A 25,260-nucleotide genomic window follows, 5' to 3' on the forward strand; every position below is an offset into this window, starting at 1 on the left:
CTGCCCAGAGTTCCGAGTATTGCACCCTGATGAAACAATTTGCTGATATTTTCGCTTGGGAGTACATCGAGTTTAAGACCTATGACACCAACATCATTCAGCATAAGATTCCACTGGAGAAGAACACCATCCCCTTTAAGAAGAAATTAAGACCTATCAGCCCTCTCTTATTGCCTTTGATTGAAAAGGAAATCAAGAAGCTGCTGGATGCCAAGATCATAGTTCCCCTAAGGTATTCAAAGTGGATAGCTAACCTTATGGTTATAAGAAAGAAGAATGGAGAAATCAGGCTTTGTGTTGACTTCAGGAATCTAAACAAATGCTCTAAAAAAAGAAAACTACCCCCTACCTAAGATGGAACACTTGCTGCAAAAAGTTTCAGGCGCTAGAGTCATGTCTTTCTTAGATGGATTTTCAGGTTACAATCAGATTGTTGTACATCCAGAAGATCAGGAAAAGATCGCCTTCACTACTCCTTGGGGCACTTTCATGTACTCCAAGATGCCTTTTGCACTGATGAATGTTGGGGGCTACTTTTTAGAGGGCCATGGACATAGCCTTTGTGGGAGAGAAGAACAAGTTTGTCTTTATTTACCTTGACGACATAACAGTCTTTTCCAGCAGTCACAAGGACCATTTGTAGCATTTGAAGAAGGTGTTTCTAAAGTGTAGACGTTTTGGAATTTCTATAAACCCAAAGAAGTCACAGTTTTCTCTAGAAGAAGGCAAACTGTTGGGACATATTGTTTCTGTTGAAGGTGTGAAGATCGATCCAGCAAGAGTTCAAGCAATATAGACATTGTCCATCCCAAGGTCAAAAAGGGACATTCAATCTTTCCTGGGTAAGATTAACTTTGTCAGGAGGTTTATTCCAAACTTTGCAGAGCTAGTGAAGCACATCACTTCCATGCTGAAGAAAGGATCAGAAATAAAATGGATAGATGATGCAAGAAGCTCTTTTGAAGCCATTAAACAAGCTATCATGGAAGCTCCCACTCTAATTAGCCCAGATTATACCAGGGAGTTTTATATCTTCTCTTTTGCCTCTTATGATACACTTGCAGCGGTTCTATTGCAGAAAAACGATGAAGGCGTAGAACACCCTGTGGCCTTTTTCAGCAAAACTCTGAGGGACGTTGAACTAAGGTATGACCTTATTGAAAAACAAGCTTATGCTCTCATAAAATCTTTAAAGGCATTCAGAATTTATATTCTGCATTCCAAAGTGACTGCATATGTACCGTCAGCCTCAGTAAAAGATGTTCTAACTCAGCCAAATATTGATGGAAAGAGAGCTAAATGGATTGCAAAATTCATAGAGTTCAACATAGAGGTGAAGCCCACCAAGCTTGTCAAATTCCAGGGCTTGGCTAAGCTTATGGCTGAGGAAAATTGCAGTTTGTTAGACATCAATTGCGTGGGTTCAAATTCAGGTGGTGAGCAGACAGATGAAGTAGCAGTAGAGCGAGAGCAGAATCAGTCTTTGGCTGAAAATCTAGCCACTTGTTAATGGTATTCCAGTGTAGTTCATTTTTTGCATAAGTTAGAAGTCCCTCCAGGGCTTAGCTCAAGTCAAGCTCCGGCCATTAAGCTCAAATCAGCCAAATTCTGCATTAATGAAAACCTGCTCTATTGGAAAGACCCATCAGGGATCCTCTTGAGATGTCTAGACAAAGGAAAATCTGTGGAAGTCACGCACCAGTTCCATTCTAGCATTTGCAGAGGGCATCATTATTGGAAAACTACGGCCCACAAGATCTTGAGAGCTGGGTATTATTGGCCTACTCTGTTCTCTGATGTGTTTTCTTTTGTGAAATCTTGTGACAAATGTCAGAGGTTTGCAGGAAGACAACAGCTAAAATCTCTGCCCTTGAAGCCAGTACACATCAATGGTCCCTTCCAACAGTGGGGCTTGGACGTCATAGGTGAGATCAATCCACATTCCAGTGGCCATCACAAATGGATCTTGGTAGCCACTGATTATTTCACCAAATGGATTGAGGCCATACTCACAAAAAATGCTAATCATTAGGTTATCATAAAGTTCTTGAATGAGAATATTTTCACTAGATTTGGTTGCCCAACCAAACTAGTCACTGATAATGCAGCAGCTTTCAAGGCAGAAGAATTGGTGGACATGTGTGAATCCATGGGCATTCAATTGGTGCATTCTACCTCATATTATCCTCAAGGCAATGGCCTGGCAGAATCATCTAACAAGAGTCTTGTAAGGATAATAAAAAACTGTTGGAGGACAACAAAAAGAACTGGAATTCCAAGTTGAAGTTTGCACTATGGGCTGACAGAGTTACCAATAAGAAGTCCATAGGAAATTCTCCATTTAAGCTAGTTTATGGCGCTGATGTTGTTTTTCCTATCCAGCTGATTCTCCTTGTGGCCAAATTCTTGCAAGAAGAACAGGATGAAGAGAATGACATAGCGAGGAGAATGAGTAACTTGGTAGAATTACAGTGGATCAGAGAACAACTGGTTGGGAAGTCAAGAATTCATCAGAAGAAGATCAAAGAAACCTTTGATAGAAAGGTAAAAAGGGACAATTTTCAGGTTGGTGACTGGGTTCTCAAATGGGATGTGTTGAAGGAAAAGAAGGGAAACCATGGTAAATTTGATGCCTTATGGACAGGACCGTTTGCCATTGCTCAAGTTCAGATGAACAACAATTTCATTCTACAGAATTTGGAGGGGGAAGGTGTTTTTGATGGCTCAGTCAATGGACAGTTTTTGAAATTTTACTTCATATGAGGCTCTAAGGCCTTAATATTGTAATAGGTTTTTTGTTTTGTTTTGTTTTTGTTTTTTTGTTTTGTTTTGTTTTTGTTTTTGTTTTGTTTTTTTTGTTTTGTTTGTTTGTTTTTGTTTGTTTGTTTGTTTGTTTTTGTTTTTTTGTTTTTGTTTTTTTACCAGTTTTTGTTTTTTGTTTATATACAAATAAACTCCATGCCCAATGGAACACTAGGAGATAAGTTTGTTTGGGTTGTTACTGGAAAGGCAGTAATCTGCAGTTCTTGAAACCTCACAGGGAGGCTTTCATCCCCAGAAGGAGCCAGTGTTAGCCCCTGAGATAGGGGGCTGCTATTTTTAGTAGAAATGTCCCCTATTTTAGCTCCGACGGCCACATCTCCTCTTGCTCCGCTTTGGCCATAAGTTGTGTTAGCCTTGAAGTGCTAATCCAAACAGATCCAAAACACTCTCTAAGTCTTCGAAATCTTCTTAAAATCATTCAGAAGATCAAAACCATCGCATAAGGGGAACCTTCAAACAGGTGGAAAAGCACTATCAGGAGGTGAAAAAAAATAGAAAGCAGTGAAAAACAGAGCAGCGGAGGCTTGAGCAACGAATGCACAGCAGTCGTTAGATCTGGCACAGTCCAGACCCGATCAACAAATCGCAATCGGCAACCACAACAGAGCGCTTACAACGGCCCGGGGCTATCGCGATATCGCAATCGGGGAAACATTATGGAGCAGGGCCTTTAGACATGTATATGTGTGATGCGATTAGCCTGACTCGATGGCTATATAAGCATTATTGCATAGATTTTGAGATCCATTGAAAGGCATTTGTTAATGTATTTTCACATATTTCATTATTTAACGAAATACAAAGAAATAGTGCCGATGCGATAAGAGCCGGACCCGAAAGGGTTCGTAAAGGGAAATATATAATATTTGAAGTCCAGAGGGAGCCAATTTTCACGATTTTTAACGTATTTTTTAAAATACAAAGGAGAAAGGCCAAAGCAACTTGCGATAGCGATGAGAACGGACCCGATAGAGGAATAGACCGTATTTAAGGACTTTTGAAGTCCGGAATAAACAGAGTTTGGGCGGAATTTCACAGTATTGCAGCGTTTCTCTGTGTAACAGAAAGCGGCCGTTTCAGGGATTCCAAAGGCCCGATGCACTCATCCAGTGCAGAATAGGTGGCCACCTCCCCTTAACACAGCACGATGCAGCCGAACCAATAGAATTGATCATGGAGCATCGCTGGCACGAGCGAGCTACCTGTCAGCGCAACGAAATTACCAGAATTCGGTTACTGTGTTTGTTAGAAGCCAGAGGGGATAGAGTAAGACATGTCGAGCCTCAGAGAGCCCGAGAGCATTGTAAAGAGCCTATAAAAGGCTGAAAGTTAGAAGAAATAGGGGTTCAACTTTTGGAGACTGTGGAGACTCTGCTCCTCTCAGCGTCTCATCTTCATTCCAGTAATACAAGCTTCTTTTGTTGTTATATGTTCAATCCCCATCTTTCCCTCTATTCTAAGCTTGCACTTGAATGGGTTATTCATGTTTTCTTCTGTGTCGAATGCTAGATAACTGTCATCTTATACCTGCATTGATAAATTAGATTTGTAAGCTTCATTTTCTTTCTGTAGCTAGCCATTCATATGTGTTTATGTATGCATCTGTTGGTGCAGTCAGTATTCTCCATCTATCCATTGAATCTATAATTTATTGAGCATTAGTGGTTGAAAGCCTTGTCTAGTTGAGGGTGTTCATGCATGTTTTGAGTGAAATAGAGTTGAAACGGTCATTTGACTAGATCCAAACCCCAATCCATTCCAATAGTTCAGAGAACGATATTGAAGATTTATATGTTTCCAGGCATCTCCGAGCTACAACCTAGGAGAGCTTCCTGGAGTGCTAACATAAGTGGCGTCGTTGCCAGGGAAAGGAGGCTGAAGCTCAGCTTCCCTGGGAGACGACACAAATCCAGCTTTGATGATAGACAAAGTCTGGACACTTTTTCGGTTGTAATCATCTGTCTGGCAACTCTACTGGAGGACGAACCTCTTGGCGACTCCACTTCATAGTTCTGGCTTAGTTTGTGAGGCATACTCGGAGAAATCCTCAGAAGCCACAAGCTAACCTAGTGTCTGACCCTCAAAAAATCATCAAAGAAAGAAAGGCATTGCAAAAAGGAGCATCAGGTTTAGGAATATTCTATATCTCTTCAGGAAAATCCTGTAATAGAACAAATACATGTTGAGAGTATAACATCTAATACTAGCAGTGAAGAAAAAATCTCAGAGATTCATAAAGCTCCTTTTTCTTTAGTTTCTCCCTCCGTTCTAAGCCCGAAGGAAGCCTCTCCTCCTATCCATCATACTCCTTTAGTCCTATCAGTCACTCCTCAACCCTCTGTCATTCAAACTTTCAGTCCCCTCATAGCCACCACAGCTATGGCAAGTCCACAAGCACCTACCAAAATGGAAAGAATCATAGCTGCTAGGTATGGACCTCTAGTACTGCCCACTCCTTTGAATGCCATGCCTACTGGAGAATATCATAAGTATAGGCCTAAGTTCACTGGGACAGAAGGTGTTACAGCTGAGGAACATCTTCTATAGCTATGCCGATAACCTGGACATTAGTGAAGATGATGTATGGATGAGAGTCTTTGTCCAAAGTCTAGATGGAGAGGCTAGAAAATGGTTCAAAGAACTGACCCCAAGGTCTATAGCAGATATTGAGGCTTTAGATGATGCATTCCTAAAGCATTGGGGGGATAAGAAGGATCTACTCTACTACCACACCAAGTTTGGGAACTTAAAGAGGAAAAATGGTGAGTTGTTGTCTGATTTTAATAAGAGGTTTAATCGCATGTACAACAAGATACCAGCTAAAGTAAAACCCTCCACTACCTCTGCTAAACTCACCTATGTCAGTGCCCTTGATTTTGACTTCTGTCCACTGTTGAGGGAGAGACGATGTGCTACCTTGGCTGATATGCAGGATGCAGCCTTGGAAGTGGAATCGAACATCATGGCTGCAGAGAAGCTCAAGGGGAATGTTGATAGAAGGAGACAGAGGGGCGAGTCTTCATCATCTTCAAATCCCAAGATAGATAAAATGACCAAGATGATAGAGTCATTAGCCTCTGAAATCTCCAAATTAAAGGTTGAGCAGCACCCTGGGAAATGAAGAGTTCCTAATACCTTTGCTCCTAGAAATCCAAATCCATATAGAAGAGCTAATGAGCAGTTGCAAACTCTGCAAAGAAGCAAAGATGCCAATGAAGACCAAAGGGTAAAGACCCCTTTCCAGAATGTAGTCATGGAAGAAGAGTATTTTGAAGAAGATGATGAGATCCATTGCCTGGAAGACAAAGGCAATGCCTCCTTTTTGACCTCAGCTGCCTATGAAAAGTCATTATTCAATGACCAGATCAACCAAGAATGGGATGGTGAAGCTGTTCTGCAAACTGAAGATCGGCACAGATATGATTTGAGGTCGAAGATGAATAATGCCAAGGAAACTCCTGTTCAAAGAGTTGTTGTCCCTGCAATACAGCAAGCTAAAAAGCAGAAACGACCGGCAGTTGATCCCATCATCCTCAAAGCTCCAGCTCACGAGGTAAGAGGCCTTGACAAGTCTCCTTCTCCTTTCAGTTTTGAATCAGAAATCTAGAAGTTAAGCATACCTATACCTCTGATCGAACTAGTGAAGAATGAGTCCTTCAAGAGATCTATCCTCGAGGCCCTTGAGCCTAAAGCCATCCAAGCCTCCACTTACTATGTAAATCTGCAAGACGAAAAACCAGTTGTTGTTCTCAGCCCAATGATTGAAAATTGTGATGATAGCTCCCCATCATTCTATGTATCTTTGACTATTTATGACAAAATCCTTCACAACTGCCTTCTGGACACAGGAGCCAACCATAATCTAATGCCCAAGGCTGTCATGGATGAGTTGGGTCTTGATATTACCAAGTCTTATCATGACCTGTTTTCTTTTGACTCTAGAAAAGTGAAATGTTTGGGATTAATCAAAGACCTAGCCATCACCTTGTCTCAGCTGCCTATGAAGAGCATGGTAATGGATATTGTGGTAGAAGATGTACCCCCCAAGTTTGGCATGTTGCTCTCCAGAGGTTGGATCAAGAGATTAGGCGGAACATTGCAAAATGATCTGTCCTATGCTACTGTTCCAGTTTTTGGAGGTGAGAGTAGGAGATTATACAGGGAAGCTCAGTTGGCTTATATAGTCAGTGATGAAAGGAATCCCACTAATCATCCCATCTATGTTGTTGACACTGATTTTGGAGCTTGTATTCTTCAGATTGAAGAATCCCAGTTGGTCTCCATGCAGCTTAAGAAACCGGTTTGCCAGATCACTGAGGAAGAAGGCCAACAAATTTGGGATATGTTCTTTGATGGAGATTGCTCTAAGGAAGCTGCAGGGGCAGGTGTAGTCCTTGTGTCCCCCACACAAGAATGCATTCATTTATCTTTCAAGTTAACTTTTCAGGTCACAAATAACATAACAGAATACGAAGCCTTGATATTGGGCTTAAATGCTACTAAAGAAATGGGCATCAAAGGTCTGAAGGTGTTTGGAGACGCAGACCTTATCATTTAGCAGGTCAACAAAACTTTCCAAGTAAAGCATCCAAGGTTGAAAGCATACAGAGATGAGGTATGGAAACTCAAGGACTCTTTTAATATTTTCATCATTTCTTACATCCCGAGAATGAAGAAGCAACTCGTTGATTCCCTTGCTGTGTCTGCTAGCTCGTTTATTCCTCCTTTGCCTCCTAAATTGAATTATGAAGTTCAGGTGAAATATAGACCATCTCTACCTGACAATGTCAAATACTGGAAATTTTTTGAAGATGATGATGAAATTAATAGGTTTTTACAATACGTTGATGAATTTTCTGAAATGCACATCGACCAAGAAAACGAAACCATGGAAGAATACAACCAGTCCAAGCTAAAGGACGAGATTGGTCAGGACAACGTTGTTCAGCTGCCTAGTAACCATATGCCCAAAGGATTGGTGCTCCTAGAAAAGTTGTTTGATCATAATGATGTACCTTATAAGCCTGCCAAAAAAGAAAATGAGTCTGTTGTTCATAAACATAATGTAGGCAGTCCAGCCCATCCAAAGTACATAAATCTGTCCACTCACTTGTCTTCTACCCAGAGTTCCGAGTATTGCACCTTGATGAAACAATTTGCTGATATTTTCGCTTGGGAGTACAATGAGCTTAAGACCTATGACACCAACATCATTCAGCATAAGATTCCACTGGAGAAGAACACCATCCCTTTTAAGCAGAAATTAAGACCTATCAGCTCTCTCTTATTGCTTTTGATTAAAAAGGAAATCAAGACGCTGCTAGATGCCAAGATCATAGTTCCCCTAAGGTATTCAAAGTGGATAGTTAACCTTGTGGTAGTAAGAAAGAATAATGGAGAAATCAGGGTTTGTGTTGACTTCAGGAATCTGAACAAATGCTCTAAAAACGACAACTATCCCCTGCCTAAGATGGGACACTTGTTGCAAAAAGTTTCAGGGACTAGAGTCATGTTTTTCTTAGATGGATTTTCAAGTTACAATCAGATTGTTGTACATCTAGAAGATCAGGAAAAGACCGCCTTCACTACTCCTTGGGGCACTTTCATGTACTCCAAGATACCTTTTGGACTGATGAATGCTGGGGCTACTTTTCAGAGGGCCATGAACATAGCCTTTGTGTGAGAGAAGGACAAGTTTGTCCTTATTTACCTTGACGACATAACAGTTTTTTCCAGCAGTCACAAGGACCATTTGCAGCATTTGAAGAAGGTGTTTCTAAAGCGCAGACGTTTTGGAATTTCTATAAATCCAAAGAAGTCATAGTTTTCTCTAGAAGAAGGCAAACTGTTGGGACATATTGTTTCTGCTGAAGGTGTGAAGATCGATCCAACAAGAGTTCAAGCAATCCAGACATTGTCCATCCCAAGGTCAAAAAGGGACATTCAATCTTTCCTGGGTAAGATTAACTTTTTCAGGATGTTTATTCCAAACTTTGCAGAGCTAGTGAAGCACATCACTTCCATGCTGAAGAAAGGATCAGAAATAAAATGGACAGATAATGCAAGAAGCTCTTTTGAAGCTATCAAACAAGCTATCATGGAAGCTCCCACTCTAATCAACCCAGATTATACCAGGGAGTTTTATATCTTCTCTTTTTCCTCTTATGATACACTTGCAGCGGTTCTATTGCAGAAAAACGATGAAGGCATAGAACACCCTGTGCCTTTTTCAGCAAAACTCTGAGGGATGCTGAACTAAGGTATGAACTTATTGAAAAATAAGCTTATGCTCTCATAAAATCTTTAAAGGCATTCAAAATTTATATTTTGCATTCCAAAGTGACTGCATATGTATCGTCAGCCTCAATAAAAGATGCTCTAACTCAGCCAGATATTGATGGAAAGAGAGATAAATGGTTTGCAAAATTCATAGAGTTCAACATAGAGGTGAAGCCCACCAAGCCTGTCAAAGGCCAGCGCTTGGCTAAGCTTATGGCTGAGGAAAATTCTAGTTTGTTAGACATCAATTCCGTTGGTTCAAATTCAGGTGGTGAGCAGACAAATGAAGCAGCAGTAGAGCGAAAGCAGAAGCAGTCTTTGGCTGAAAATCTAGCCACCTGTGAAGGGCTTGGCTAAGCTTATGGCTGAGGAAAATTCTAGTTTGTTAGACATCAATTCCGTTGGTTCAAATTCAGGTGGTGAGCGGACAGATGAAGCAGCAGTAGAGCGAAAGCAGAAGCAGTCTTTGGCTGAAAATCTAGCCACCTGTGAATGGTATTCCAGTGTAGTTCATTTTTTGCAGAAGCTAGAAGTCCCTCCAGGGCTTAGCTCGAGTCAAGCCTTGGCCATTAAGCTCAGATCAACGAAATTCTACATTAATGAAAACTTGCTCTATTGGAAAGACCCATCAGGGATCCTCTTGAGATGTCTAGACAAAGGACAATCTGTGGAAGTCACGCACCAGTTCCATTCTAGCATTTGCGGAGGGCATCATTATTGGAAAACTATAGCCCACAAGATCCTGCGAGCTGGGTATTATTGGCCTACTATGTTCTCTGATGTGTTTTCTTTTGTGAAATCTTGTGACAAATGTCAGAGGTTTGCAGGAAGACAACAGCTAAAATCTCTGCCTTTGAAGCCAATACACATCAATGGTCTCTTCCAGCAGTGGGGCTTGGACTTCATAAGTGAGATCAATCCACATTCCAGTGGCCATCACAAATGGATCTTGGTAGCCACTGATTATTTCACCAAATGGATTGAGGCCATACCCACAAAAAATGCTAATCATCAAGTTCTTGAATGAGAATATTTTCACTAGATTTGGTTGCCAAACAAAACTAGTCACTGATATTGCAGCAGCTTTCAGAGCAGAAGAATTGGTGGACATGTGTGAATCCATGGGCATTCAATTGGTGCATTTTGCTTCATATTATCCTCAAGGCAATGGCCTGGCGGAATCATCTAACAAGAGTCTTGTAAGGATAATAAAAAAATTGTTGGAGGACAACAAAAATAACTGGGATTTCAAGTTGAGGTTTGCACTATGGGCTGACAGAGTTACCACCCAGAAGTCCATAGGAAATTCTCCATTTAAGCTGGTTTATGGTGCTGATGTTGTTTTTCCTATCCAACTGATTCTCCCTGTGGCCAAATTCTTGCAAGAAGAACATGATGAAGAGAATGACATAGCGAGGAGAATGAGTAACTTGGTTGAATTGCAGCAGATCAGAGAAAACTGGTTGAAAAGTTAAGAATTCATCAGAAGAAGATCAAAGAAACCTTTGATAAAAAGGCAAAAAGGGACAATTTTCAGGTTGGTGACTGGGTTCTCAAATGGGATGTGTTGAAGGAAAAGAAGGGAAACCATGGTAAATTTGATGCCTTATGGACAGGACCGTTTGTCATTGCTCAAGTTCAGATGAACAACACTTTCATTCCGCAGAATTTGGAGGGGGAAGGTGTTTTTGATGGCCCAGTCAATGGGCGGTTTTTGAAATTTTACTTCATATGAGGCTCTAAGGCCTTAATATTGTAATAGGTTTTGTTTTGTTTTGTTTTTTTTTTTTTGTATACAAATAAACTCCATGCCCAATGGAACACTAGGAGATAAGTTTGTTTGGGTTGTTATTGGAAAGACAGTAGTTTGCAGTTCTTGAAACCTCATAGGGAGGCTTTCATCCCCAGAAGGAGCAAGTGTTAGCCCCTGAGGTAGGGGGCTGCCATTTTTAGCAGAAATGTCCCCTGTTTTAGCTCCGACGGCCACATCTCCTCTTGCTATGCTTTGGCCATAAGCTGTGTTAGCCCTGAGGTGCTGATCCAAACAGATCCAAAACACACTCTAAGTCTTTGAAATCTTCTTAAAATCATTCACAAGATCAAAACCATTGCATAAGGGGAACCTTCAAACATGCGGAAAAACACTATTGGGAGGCGAAAAACAATAAAAATCAGTGAAAAACAGAGCAGCGGAGGCTTGAGCAACGAATGCACAGCAGCCGTCAGATCTGGCCGATCAACGGTGCAAATCTGATTGGCAAATCGCAATCGGCAACCACAACAGAGCGCTTACAACGGCCCAGGGCTATCGCGATATGCGATTGCGATCAATCGCATCGCAATATTACAATCGGGGAAACATTATGGAGTGAGGTCTTTACACATGTATATGTGTGATGCGATTAGCCGGACCCGATGGCTATATAAGCATTATTGCATAGATTTTGAGATCCGCCGAAAGGCATTTGTTAATGTATTTTCACATATTTCGTTATTTAACGAAATACAAAGAAACAACGTCGATGCGATAAGACCCGGACCCGAAAGGGTTCGTAAAGGGAAATATATAATATTTGAAGTCCGGAGGGAGCCAATTTTCATGTTATTTTCACGATTTTTAACGTATTTTTAAAAATACAAAGGAGCAAGGCTGAAGCGACTTGCGATAGCGATGAGAATGGACCCAATAGAGGAATACACTGTATTTAAGGACTTTTGAAGTCCGGAATAAACAGAGTTTCGACGGAATTTCACAGTATTGCAGCGTTTCTTTGTGTAACAGAAAGCGGCCGTTTCAGGGATTCCAAAGGCCCAATGCATTCATCTAGTGCAGAATAGGTGGCCACCTCCCCTTAACACAACACGATGCAGCCGAACCAAGAAAATTGATCATGAAGCATCGTTGGCACGAGCGAGCTACCTGTCAGCGCAACAAAATTACCAGAATTCGGTTACTATGTTTGTTAGAAGCCAGAGGGGATAGAGTAAGACATGTCAAGCCTCAGAGAGCCCAAGAGCATTGTAAAGAGCCTATAAAAGGCTGAAAGTTAGAATAAATAGGGGTTCAACTTTTAGACACTGTGGGGACTCTGCTCCTCTCAGCGTCTCATCTTCATTTCAGTTATACAAGCTTCTTTTGTTGTTATATCTTCAATCCCAGATAACTATCATCTTATCTCTGCATTGATATATTAGATTTGTAAGCTTCATTTGCTTTCTGTAGCTAGCCATTCATATGTGTTTATGTATGCATCTGCTGATACAGTCAGTATTCTCCATCTATCCATTGAATCTATAATCTATTGAGCATTAGTGGTTGAAAGCCTTGTCTAGCTGAGGGTGTTCATGCATGTTTTGAGTGAAATAGAGTTCAAACGGTCATCTGACTTGATCCAAACCCCAATCCATTCCAATAGTTCAGAGAACGATATTGAAGATATATATGTTTCCAGGCATCTCTGAGCTACAACCTAGGAGAGCTTCTTGGAGTGCTAACAGAAACATCCCTACAACTTCATCATACAAGGTGGAAAGATGTACACAAGATGGTTTCAACATTTGCAAATGATTTATTTAGATTTCAAAGAAAAACCGTGATAGCATTTGTAAAAGATTTATTCATCATCTGAATCTTCCTCAACTAAATATGTTATTTTTATAGACGAACAATAATGATTAGGTAAAAGACAGAATATTTAGCCTTTTTTCTTTTTATGTCCAAAAAAATTTACATATTTAAATTTTTTTCAAATCTCAAGATCTACAACTGTATGTAAATCTGACTGACCACATTGTGTTTTATAACTGGTATCTTAGCATTACAAGTCTAAGTTCCTTTTTCATCTACTTTGAACCACTGGCTGTCATCGTACTATTGTGGTGTTTTTATTGTGATGAAGCCGCAAAATCCTCGTACATCTGAGGGTGTGCATTTTCTGTTTCCCGGCTTTGATAAAACCCTGGTACATCTGAGGGTGTGCATTTTCTGTTTCCCGGCTTTGATCATTCTTCATGACGACCCAAAATCGCTTCCTGAAGCTCAACATGTTCGCCTCAAAAGGCTCAAATTACGTATATCTCAAGAAATAGGGTATCATCCGGAAGTAAATTACATGCCTTGTTACGCCTGCTCTCTCTCACCTTTTCCAAACAAAACTTCAGAATTACAACACTAGATATTACCTTCGCAAAAAAATCCAAGTTTAAGATAACACATTATGCCTTTGAAAATATTTCAGTGGTCAAAACAGAGCACGTCATTGCTCCTCAAACCATTTCAAATGCCGTGGTGTACTTTGTTTTAATTCTGTGTTCATACTTGTCTCAACATTGGAAGCTTGGAAGTTTTTTTGGGCATATTTTTGAGTTAAATTTGCTCAATAATTATTCGAAACATTTTTTTGGGAATCACTAAATTCCCCACAATTTAATATCTCAATTTTTGTTCGTAAGTTAAATGTATTTATGCATTTAAAATCATTTTAAACAACAAAATTGGTAAACTGCTTAAAAGTTATAGCCAAAAATCATACTCCAAAACACAAATTAGTTAGACAACATCATTTCAAATTGCAGACTATTCAACTTGTTACTCTGGATTTAGATAAATAAATAAATTTAGAAAACCTAACCCTATTGGTCCGGATTTTTTTTTTAAACAGATTTAAATTTCTTCCCATCTCCTGATCATTGAATTCAATAAAGGACTCTGGTACACACCTTGAGGACAAACGCGATTCCCCTTTCTCCAATAAATTCTAGGGCTAAAACAGAGTATACCACAGCTTGTGCAATTGAGGGGCATGAATGTGAATCTTCTTTTTCCTTCACAACAAACTCTGATTGAAAATTCTCACCTCCTCCGCAGCCCGGCGCACACCACGACTCCAAAAAATGGCGCTGATTGCGAAGAAATTACCATTTCCCTATTTGCCGTCGTTTTTTTGGGCGTGTTTGGGTTTGTCGACGTTATGCAATCTACATGCTCTGTACACGTTGCAGATGTCTGTTTTCGGCATTCTAAATCATAAACCCTCTTTCCGTCGCGGTCATTTTTGTGTTTTTTTTTTCAACCCAAGAATTGTGTGTTTGGATTTGGAGCAGGTTTTTGGATATATAGAGTATTATTTAAAATTAGATCACAAAACTTGTAAAGATCAAACTTCTTGAGCTAATCATTAGACCATATTCTCCAAAATAATTTAATCTGTTCTCCAATACGTCTTTTTTCTATCCTTCTCCATTATGTGCAATTTTATCGTGCTGAGATATATCTTAACTTGGACGGGCTTAATAAGTCAAGAAGATTGGAGGTGTGGTTGATGATAGGCAATTGAGAGCGGATGTGGGCTCCAAGATCCCTATACTTGGACGGGTTTAATAGGTCAAGAAGATTGGAGGTGTGGCTGATGATAAGGAATTGAGAGCAGATGTGGGCAAGAGCCAGGCAATCTTTCCTGATTTCATGTGGGCAAGAGTCTTGTAAACTCGTATGCATGTTTCCTGATTTCAAACTACATGAGACTTGGGATATTTTGAATTTGGAGGATTGGATTTGATATTTAATATCACATTATATTATTATTAATTATAAATAGGTATTGTAAATTAAATATTGATATTATCATTTTAGTAATTTGATGATAATAATGATGATGATTAATGTTTACTAAGATCAATGGTGTCTAACGAACTTTAAGAAAAAGACAAAAAAAAAGAGTCTAATTGTCATTCTTCAAAATCTTGTTTCTATAATTAAGGAGAAGGGAAAGAAGCGCTCCAAGATCGCTATAAATTAGATATTGATATTATCATTTTAGTAATTTGATGATAATAATGATGATGATTAATGTTTACTAAGACCTGGTGTCTCTCAAACATAAAGAAAAGGACAAAAAAAAGTCTCATTGTCATTCTTCAAAATCTTGATTCTATAATCAAGGAGAAGGGAAAGAAGCGCTCCAAGATCGCTATATTTGGACGGGCTTAATAAGTCAAGAAGATTGGAGGTGTGGTTGATGATAGGCAATTGAGAGCGGACGTGGGCTCCAAGATCCCTATACTTGGACGGGCTTAATAGGTCAAGAAGATTGGAGGTGTGGCTGATGATAAGGAATTGAGAGCAGATGTGGGCAAGAGCCGGGCAATCTAAAAGAAGTGCTTTTCATCCTCCACCTTGTTAGTATCACAAATCTGACAGATTCTATCATCCCAGGGAGTCTTGGGAGTAGACCATCGCCCGGTCTCACTTCGAAGCTCATGAGAATTAGTTCTTATCCTAGCGATGTTCATTTTCTTCTTAGTGTTGGTCAACATAGAGAGATAATTCTGGTTATCAAAGGTGGGGTTGATCACCTCCTTATAGTATCTTAGCTTCCTTTTACCCTCCAGCTCCTTACCATCCCACATCTTGTCCTTAAAATTGGAGGTAATAGTATCTTTGATACTATCCTTGCTTCCCATGATGATCTCCTCCTTAATCCCCCAAAGGTTGAGCCAAGACTGGGCATCCTTATGCGACCCGCAAATGGGGTTTTGACTAAAGTTAGAAGCAATTTTTGGAATCCTCTCGGATTCCATATTTATTTTATTTTTATGTTTTGAGACACTTTATAGTTTAGTAGGAGAGATAAAATGAAACATTATATCAAAAAATAATAAAATATATTGTCTATTTTATTTAAAAATAATAATAATAATAACAAATTCATTCAATTTGTGATATTGTAGTTTTCTTTTTCTTAATAAAATTATAATATGGATCTCATATTAAAATAAATTAAAATAATAATGATTCATATTAATAATTATAATATTTCATATTATATATTAACTATTCTATTTCAAAATTTTATATTTATATTTAAATTTAATTAATAAGTATATAAAAAATCAATATTTATAATAAACTCTTTTTGTAAGTTATATATATTTATATGTATGATCAATGTATACATATCACATTAAAAAATAAATTTAAAAAACTCTAAAATATGCCGAAGAAAAATGTCTTATATAGTCAAGATTTTTATAAAATTAAAATTAAGAATATTTTTATATATATGGACATATGAGAATTATATAAATATAAATAATATTATTAAGAATCGCTATAGATCCATTTTAACTTTGAATCTACTAAGTGTTAAGATGAATTGGTAAATTGTGTTATTGGCTTGGGTCTCTTCTCTGGTTCTAAGGCATCAATATTTTCCTCTTTTCTAATTGGGGTCGCATTCTCTGTTTGCGTCAAGCTTTGGGGTTGTATGTGGGGGCTGCTCCGCTTCGCTCGTCGGTCTGGGTGAACTCTTGCCCGTCTTGCTCCTCTGGTTATGGTGTCGGTTTGGTGGTTCATATTCTTTCGGGGAAGTTTGGGCATTGTTGTGTTTTTTTCAGCGTACCCCGCCAATGGGGTCGTTCTTGCCGAGGGAGGGGCCAGCATGCCCAGGCTGGGCGTCCTAAGCCAGGTCACAATTTTTCCTCTGCCAACTCAGCCAGCTGAGAAATAGAGGGCGTTGAAGCTATCTCTCCAACTAGTTCGCCAGGTAACCTTGTGGCCTCTACTTCCATGGAATCCATCGCAGAGCAATTGCGACACATTCAACTTGACATTGACATCCTTAAGGACCACAAGTATGAAGATCGTAATGAGATAGTGGCTTATCTTACTGATATTCAATATAGTCAAAATGAAATTCTAGAGCATTTGGATAACCTCTGGCGCAGTCATCGCCGCACAAATGACCACCTTCGCAGCTTGGAAGCGCGGGTGGAACACATTGACTTCCATATTCATGATCGTGTTGGTTACTTTGCAGCTCCCACTGTAATGCCCCTCCATCCCCCTCCTTGATATGTTGTTGTCAGTTCAGGTCTCTTTTTGTATTGCTTCGAGTATGTTAGGGCCACATCGCCCTCCAGAAATAATGTATGCAAATTGTCTTCCCTGGTATTCTCCAGCCCCCAATCTCAAAACATTTGGTCGAAATGAGAGAGCGAGGATTGTTGAGATAATTTTTGTATGTTATGTTATTTTGAAAATCTAATGAAAGTCATTTTGAATGACAAAAAGAAAAGATGAATAAAATCCATTGAGATACAAATCTTTCTTCAAACTTTACACTAAAAAATAAGTTTACATTTTCACAAATTTGATCACTATAGAGGCTTGATAGATTTGGAATCAAAATAAAACTATGTTAATAGTAAAACAACCCCATATAATAGTCTTTAGCTTTATGAAAAAGATTAGTCCTAATAAATTTATATAATATAAAAGTAAAAACATAAATTGATTTTTGTATATTATTACAATACTATTTTACCTGGTTCATTCATAAACTAAGCTTCCTAAAATTTAATACTATTGAATGTAACTAAAAAGACATTACTTAGAAATATAAACTTCAAGAATCATTTTTTCCTAATTTTATCCATTCATAATTCTATCCTAAACTATTATCATAAATTCAATTTAATAATCTTAATAATATGCCTTATTTTATTCGAGATGAACACTAATGATTTCTTTTATAATTTCACCCATTATGGAAGCATTATAATTTTAAGTATAACCCTAAGCGGTAATGATAGTCAAATACTAAGAAATCCCTTGAAAAGATGTTTACAAAATTTAAAATGAAAAACAAAAAAATGACAAACCCTTTAGGATACATGCTTTCTGTTCACTAGATATTTAGTGTAGCTAGTTGGGCTAATCGCCATAATCCAAGTTTAATGTAATTTTGATTGCCATGATCCATATTTAATGTAATTTTGATTACCTTTAACTTAAATTAAGTTAATTATATTTTGTTCTTTTCAACTGACATCTAATTATGTTAATGGTTTTTTAAATTTTTATATGGCATTATTAATATAATGATAACGTTTAACTCTAATTTCTAATTTAAAAATAATAATAATAATTTTCTTGTGTTTTTTTTTTTTATCATTCTAATAATGACATAATTGTTAACTAATGTACCATATATTGTTCCTTCACAAACTACATACCATGAACTTTGTAATACCTTAAACTCCTCTCCCTGGAAAAGGAAAATGCATCCACATGATAGACAATCTACTATGCCTACTTCCACGCTACTTCTAGGATCCTTTATGGCTTAGAAATTCAAACAACTCTATTATGTTGTACCTTGCCACAATTCCAAGATGTTGTATTAATAGAAATATGGACAAGCTATTATTCGGAAAAGATAAAATAATAAATATGCACAATATAAGGGGAGCATGATATGTAAAAGAAGAAGATTATATAATATAAATAATTCCTAAGAGACATGACTATGATGAAGAGTATGGGTTTCCATATTGTTTACTAGTATAATATTAATAATTAGGCATGTTACACGCCCTCGTGTTTAGGATGGCTTTGTTCTTTGAAAAATATAAGTAAACAAATGAGATGATTATCAAAACTCAAAAAAGGTTGACACGTTGTAGAAGCATCAATGTATTCTCATTCAAATTCTTATATCACATTTAAGTGAAGGTATTTTCTGGGAATTTTTTTATTATGATTCTAGGTTTGTTTTTGGAAGGTTATATTGAAATTGTATTTTTTTTAAATGTAAATATTATATTTTTTTTATTGATATCGGATTATTTATCATTGTGATGACTTTTATGATCAGGAAGACCCAATAAAGTTTTATTAGATTTTTACATTAAGATGCATATGATTAATCTTAAGTTGTATATGATTAACCTTAAGTTGTATATGATTAACCTTAAGTTGTATATTTATATTTTTATTAGATATTTTGGTTTTTAGTCAATATAATTTTGTAGTGAAATATTTTCTAGGAATTTTTTTATTATGGTTCTAGGTTTGTTTTTCGAAGGTTATATTAAAATTGTATTTTTTTGAAATGTAAATATTATATTTTTTTTATTGATATCGGATTATTTATCATTGTGATGACTTTTATGATTAAGATAACAATAGAGTTTTATTGAAAATTTATTCTTTTAGATTTTTACATTAAGATGCATATGATTAAACTTAAGCTGTATATTTATATTTTTATTAGATATTTTGGTTTTTAGTCAATATAATTTTGTTAGTTGTTATTGTTCTATTTTTAAATTCAACCAAGTTTATACATGTTTTTTTTAACAATTTGCACTTTTATTTGCAAAGTGCATTTTTTTTTTTTTTTTTTTTATTTATTTTTTTTTTTTATTTTTTTTTTATTTTTCATGGAAAATCAGGTGGGGTCCTCTTGAAGGGACCATACCATTTTGCCAAATTAATCCAAGTTTAACCACAAGAGTGTCAAGGAGAATTGAACTAGTGACCTCCCAATGGCAAGGTGCTTTAGCAATGGGACCTCGACCAATTGAGCTAACCCTCGGGGCTACATTTTTTCCATTGTATTCATCATATGAATTCTATAAGAAAAGTTTGAATTTTGATTTTTTCCAAATATATCTTCTTTTTTATCTATTCCTGATAGAGTTGCACTGTCATTCTACAATTTTACCATGTAGTCTTCCTCCTATTATAATGATTTTCAATCGTTTGAATGAGAGCATATGACACATTTTCTATATCCACAAAAAGATTTCTATTTTTTTCACACTTTCACTAAAAATCCTTGTAATCTTTTTTGTTTTTTTTTTTTAAATTCCAAAATGACAAAAACTTATTTATCGTGCCAAAAGATAAGGTAGTTGTGACCTCTCAAACCCCCACCTTTTGAGATAATGCACTAAAACTCAAGTGAAACCATGGAGGAACTAAGAGGGATTGCAATGTCACCTCATAAACCCTCTTCACACTTTAGGTTGCCTCTCCTCTCATTCATGGGGGCTCCTCCAGAATACAATTATTAAACCTTATGCAATAAAGTCTAAGGTGAAAATGAAATGAAAGTTTTAGTAAAACAATTTGGGATGTTTTAAGAAATAATATGGATGAGTGGATTAAAGACTATTATCTTAACAAATGGGAAAATGGAAGGTTATTCTAAATTTGACTAGATAAACCTAATGAATTTCAAAACCAAAAAGATGGCCCCTCCACTTAAGCAAATAATTCAACCTGCATCAACAAGTGTGAATTAATGCAAGCTCTCCATCCGGAAGTTCATTAAAAAAAAATAAAAATAAAAATAAACCTCAAATAGAAAAATGTATTATCAAAATCAATTAAAAATAAATAAATATTCGCATTTTAAAATATATCATCATAAATATACTTATCTATCACATTCTAAATTAAAAATAATAACTATAATTAAATATAATAATATTGTAAATAAAATAACCATAATAACAAAAACAATATCACATTCTAAATTAAAAATAATAACTATAATTAAATATAATAATATTGTAGAATATTGATCGTGCGTTCCCTCTCAGAAGCCCCTCTGCTGCGCACGCTAAGTGCCTGCTTCGCGGCCGCCTGGGCCTCGGCCTCCTGCCATGGCCCCTCCGGATCCTCCATCGGAGGGAGCTGATCCACAATGTGCCTTTTCAAATCTGGTGAAATCTCTTCCACCACAACGCCCTCGACCAGCTCTCACTAAATTTGTTAAGAAGCTGGATGTGCTTCAAGAAGTTCATTTACCTCCAGTATTGCCCCGCATGGCTGCATTGTCTCTTGCAGAAAAAGGTCTTATAGGTCAAGTTACAGGCCTCTGGCCTTCTCCAAAAATTGTTCAAAGATGGGTAGAAAGAAATTGGTTTGACAAAATTCAAGGGAAAATCTCCATCAACTTTTGTGGGAAAGGATATTTCACATTCCACTTTGAATCCAAAGAGGATAAGGATTTAATTTTCAGAAACGGGTCCTATTTCATGGACTCCAGGGGCCTGTATCTCAACAAATGGACCCCAGACTTTGACCCTGAACTGGATGTCCCCAGTGTTGTTTCGGTTGGGGTCCGTCTCCCTCATCTCCCGCTCCACTGCTGGGGAGATGAATCAGTGCGTGCCATTGGGAATGCAGTTGGAAAATATATTGATCGCAGCGAACTGAAAGAAAACATGTAGGCCTGTGCAAGGATTTGTGTTGAAGTGGACCTTGACAAATGACTCCCTGAAGCTATAAAGCTGAAAGTGGACGAGTGGAGCCATATCTAGCAGCTGGACTACGAGTAGATACCATTTAAATGTAAGGTATGTCATGAATATGGCCACTTTGCCAATCGATGTTCTAAACTTGTTGATGCAGAGAACAACGTTCAAGAAGACCAATGGGAAACTGTAAAAAAGAAGAAGACTGCCTCTTCGTCCAAAGCCTCCCTTGAATCTAGCCCTCCTGTACCCAATGCATCTCGTCCCTCTTCATTCTCCCCTCTCTTGTCTGCCCATTCCCCTCTTGACCATCCACCCCTCCCCTCTTCATCTAACCCCTTTCTAGTCTTATCTCCCCCTGATCCTCCTTCCGTGGATCCCTCTCCCCCCCCCCCCCTTGATTCTTTCCGAAGCTTCTGAACCTTCTCCCCCCTTGGTCATCCCATCTCATGCTACTCTTGACCCTCCTGTTATCAGGCTTACCAGAAGCTCCTCCAAAGACCATGGAACTTCTAGCGACTCTTACAAGAAACCTGGACCTGGTAGAAAATCGGCCAAGCAGCATAGAGATGAGAATGCTCAGAAAGACATAGCTATGGGCACACAAACCCCTATAGAATCTTACATCCTGGGGCAACATGATAAAGAGACAAATCACAAATATCAAGGGGGGCGAGCACCTCTCCGTACCCCCAATACCCAATGATGAAATTTTTTTCTTGGAATAGTAGGGGATTAGGGCACCCCTCCAAAGTTTCAGCCCTTAGAGAACTTATACACAGTGAAAAACCAGAAATTTTATTGATTCAGGAGATAAAGCAAGACCAACAAGAAATGAGAGGAATAATAGATCAACAGAAGTAGTACAAAGGCAATATCATTGAATCAAGAGGAGCATCCGGAGGAATTGCCACTCTCTGGAATCACAGTAAGTGGAACTACACATCAGAAAATTTACATCAGCATTGGATCAAAACTATTCTGGAAAATAGAATAGACAACCAAACTGTAATCATTTATAATGTTTATGCCCCCAACCACTTCAGAGAAAAGGAATGTTGCTGGGATGATCTTAAGGCTAGTATCGATGGTGAAATAAACTCTAATATTATTGTGGGAGGCAATTTTAATCTTATTTTACATGCCAACGAAAATCGGGGAGGTTGCTTCTCACCTGATCCCTTCAAAAATCGTTTGGAAAATATCATGCAAGACCATGAACTTGTGGATGTTGCTCCAAAAAATCGCAGGTATACTTGGAGCAATCGCAAGCTGGGCATTGGTAACATAATGGAAAGGCTGGACAGGTTTTTAATTAATGCTTTGTTTCTCTCTTCCTTCTCTGTGGGGTATGCTAGCATCCTTTCCTCTTCAGCCTCTGACCACTATCCTATAACCCTTACTCTGGAAAGCCACTGCCCCCTTGGACCCATCCCGTTTAAATACAGTCCCCTCTGGAATTGTATACCAGCTGTTAAAGAAATTGTTCAGGGAACTTGGAATCAGCACATTGAAGGCTCTCCTGGTTTCATATGGGAAACCAAACAAAGAAAAACCAAACAGGCTATCAAAGAATGGGTAAAATCTAGTTACAAGGAGCTTGAGGAGATCAAAAAGAAAATCAAGAGTGACTTAAACAACATCCAAAGAACAATAGAAGAGCATGGCCTCTCTCAGGAGAATAAGGAACAAGAAAGCACTCTCTATACACAACTGTGTCATATAAATAGAGAAGAAGAATTAAAATGGCGATTAAAGTCGAGGCAACTCTGGCTGCAAGGGGGTGATAAGAATACAACCTTTTTTCACAAACAGGCCACGGCACGAAAAATCAGGAACAACGTAAGCTCTATTTTAGATGTTGAGGGCAATCAGCAAATCACCCAAGAGGCCATTAGAAAGGCTGCCACAAAACATTACAGAGAACTCCTAACTGAAACAAAAGGAGAAGAGGATTACGTCAATTTTCTTCAATACTTGCCTAATGGAATCACCAAGGAAATGAATGACAGCCTGAATAAGGAAATTGATGAGGAGGAAATTAGAAGAACGATTTGGACTCTCCAGCCTGGTAAGGCTCCTGGCCCTGATGGATTTCCCATTTGCTTCTATAGGGCGTTTTGGGGACTAATCAAAAAAGATTTGACAAAAATGATCAGATGGATCCAGGGAAAGGGTAAAATAGGAGGATATACCAATGCCACTTATCTTGCTCTCATTCCTAAAGAAAATCGACCTACTTCCTTTTCTCGGTTTCGACCCATTTCCCTCTGCAATTCTTCCTACAAGATCCTGACCAAAATCGTAGCTTCCCTCCTTAAACCCCTCCTCCCCTTTCTTGTTTCAGAAAACCAAGGAGGGCTCCTGGCCAACAGACAAATAACTGATTCCATACTCCTAGTTCAAGAAGCCATTCATTTGAGTCTCTCTAGAAAGGAGAAAGGGTTCATCCTCAAGCTCAACCTTGCCAACGCCTTTGACAGAGTTAGGCATTCCTACCTTATAGTTGTCTTAAAAAAGATGGGATTTGATTCGCCCTTTCTAAACCTCATCACTGCTTGCATCTCTGGGCCCTGGATTTCCCCTCTGGTTAATGGTAGACTGGGTGAAGCTTTTCAATCCTCTCATGGTCTCAGACAGGGCTGCCCTCTTTCTCCTTATCTTTTTATTCTTATGGCTGAATCCTTTAGTCAAGCTTTGGACTTCAACCGAAGGGTGGGCCTCATCACATGAATCAAATTTGGGAATGGAGTCAAGAATATCAACCACTCACAGTTTTCCGATGATACTTTGCTAATTGGAGGAGCCTCCACCACTATAGAAAGGAGATTCAAGACTCTATTAGACAAATTTATGAGGTATTCTGGCGGTTTGGTCAACCAGTTGAAAAGTTGTATTTATGGATGGAATGCAACAAATTAGGTCATTCACAATATTGCAAATATCTTTGGAGTCCCTTGCAACCATGAGTGGACTCATTTCTCTTACTTGGGCATGCCAGTGAGTCTAGGACCTTTAAAGGCAGAAACTTGGGACATCATCATTGACAAGGTGAAGCGGAAAGTGCAGCAATGGGGATCTGTTTGGTTCAATCCATCAGGCCACCTCATCCTTCTTAAATCATGTATTTCTTCTCTACCCCTATATCATTTCTCTCTCTACCAAGCTCCAGCTTCCTTCCATTACAAAATGGAAGTTATCCTCCGCCAATTCCTCTGGCAAGGAGGGAAAAACGACAAAAAGAAATTCAATTTAGTCAATTGGAAATAGGTCATTCAATCCCAGGATAGAGGAGGTCTTGGTATTAGATCCACCAAATTTCTAAACCTAGCCTTTGGAGGAAAAATTGCTTGGAGGTTTATAACTGGTCTTTCTGCCTGGTGGAAAAGGGTGCTGGAAATTAAATACTTGAACTTCCCCAGACAACAGTTGCTAGATCTCGATATTCCTAACAAAGACTCATAAAAAATTTGGCGTTTATGTAAAAAATCTATTCCATTCATGGCTCAGAATATTTCCAAAGTTCCCAAGGGAGGAGCCAATATTAATATTGGAGTTGATAAAATACTGGGACAACAGCCAATAAATAGTCACAAAGGAACTATTCCTATTCTCACTTTTTTTGACAGCATTGGTATCTATTATTTGGATCAAATCTCTTGCTGGGATCCACTTTCTCATCTTTGGCTTGGGTGGTCCTTTCCTATTATCCCCAATGATCTTAAAGCAAGCCTATCTACTCTGCATTCTCTTCTCCACAGCAAAGCTCCCATCAAAAAGAATGAGATGGATGGATTTCGATGGGATCCAACTGGATCAAATTACACTGTCAAAGCAGCCCACCAACACATTTGCTACAACATTTTCCCTATGCCAATATGGAATCATTGGAAAATGGTTTGGAAATCAGAGGCTCTTCCAAAAATTAAATTTTTATTTGGACCCTTCTAAAAGGAAAAATCCTCACAGCAGAAAATTTACAAAAGAGGGGTATCAATGGTCCCTCTCGCTACCCCAACTGCTATGCTGCTGAAGAATCTATGCATCACCTCTTTGTCGACTGTCCCTTTGCTATCACATGTTGGAAAAACTTATCCCCTATTGATAATA

At 38.3% G+C, this 25,260-nt stretch overlaps 1 protein-coding gene and 1 long non-coding RNA gene across 6 annotated transcripts in view; one reads left to right on the top strand and one right to left on the bottom strand.

The window, feature by feature from the left end:
* Positions 1-25,260, top strand: part of LOC149179936 (ras-related protein RABC1-like) — a 510,646-nt gene that overhangs the window by 21,405 nt on the left and 463,981 nt on the right. The gene's annotated exons all lie outside the window — the stretch shown is intronic.
* Positions 12,778-14,176, bottom strand: LOC149179937 (uncharacterized). The gene is made up of 2 exons (XR_016257417.1): positions 13,822-14,176; positions 12,778-13,242 (listed from the first exon to the last, which is right to left on the bottom strand). It is a non-coding gene; the product is annotated as an uncharacterized LOC149179937 (long non-coding RNA).

Source organism: Pinus tabuliformis, chromosome 3_2, assembly GCF_031772625.1.
Source record: "Pinus tabuliformis cultivar Carrire ecotype Pingquan chromosome 3_2, CPIR1, whole genome shotgun sequence".
NCBI lineage: Eukaryota > Viridiplantae > Streptophyta > Pinopsida > Pinales > Pinaceae > Pinus > Pinus tabuliformis.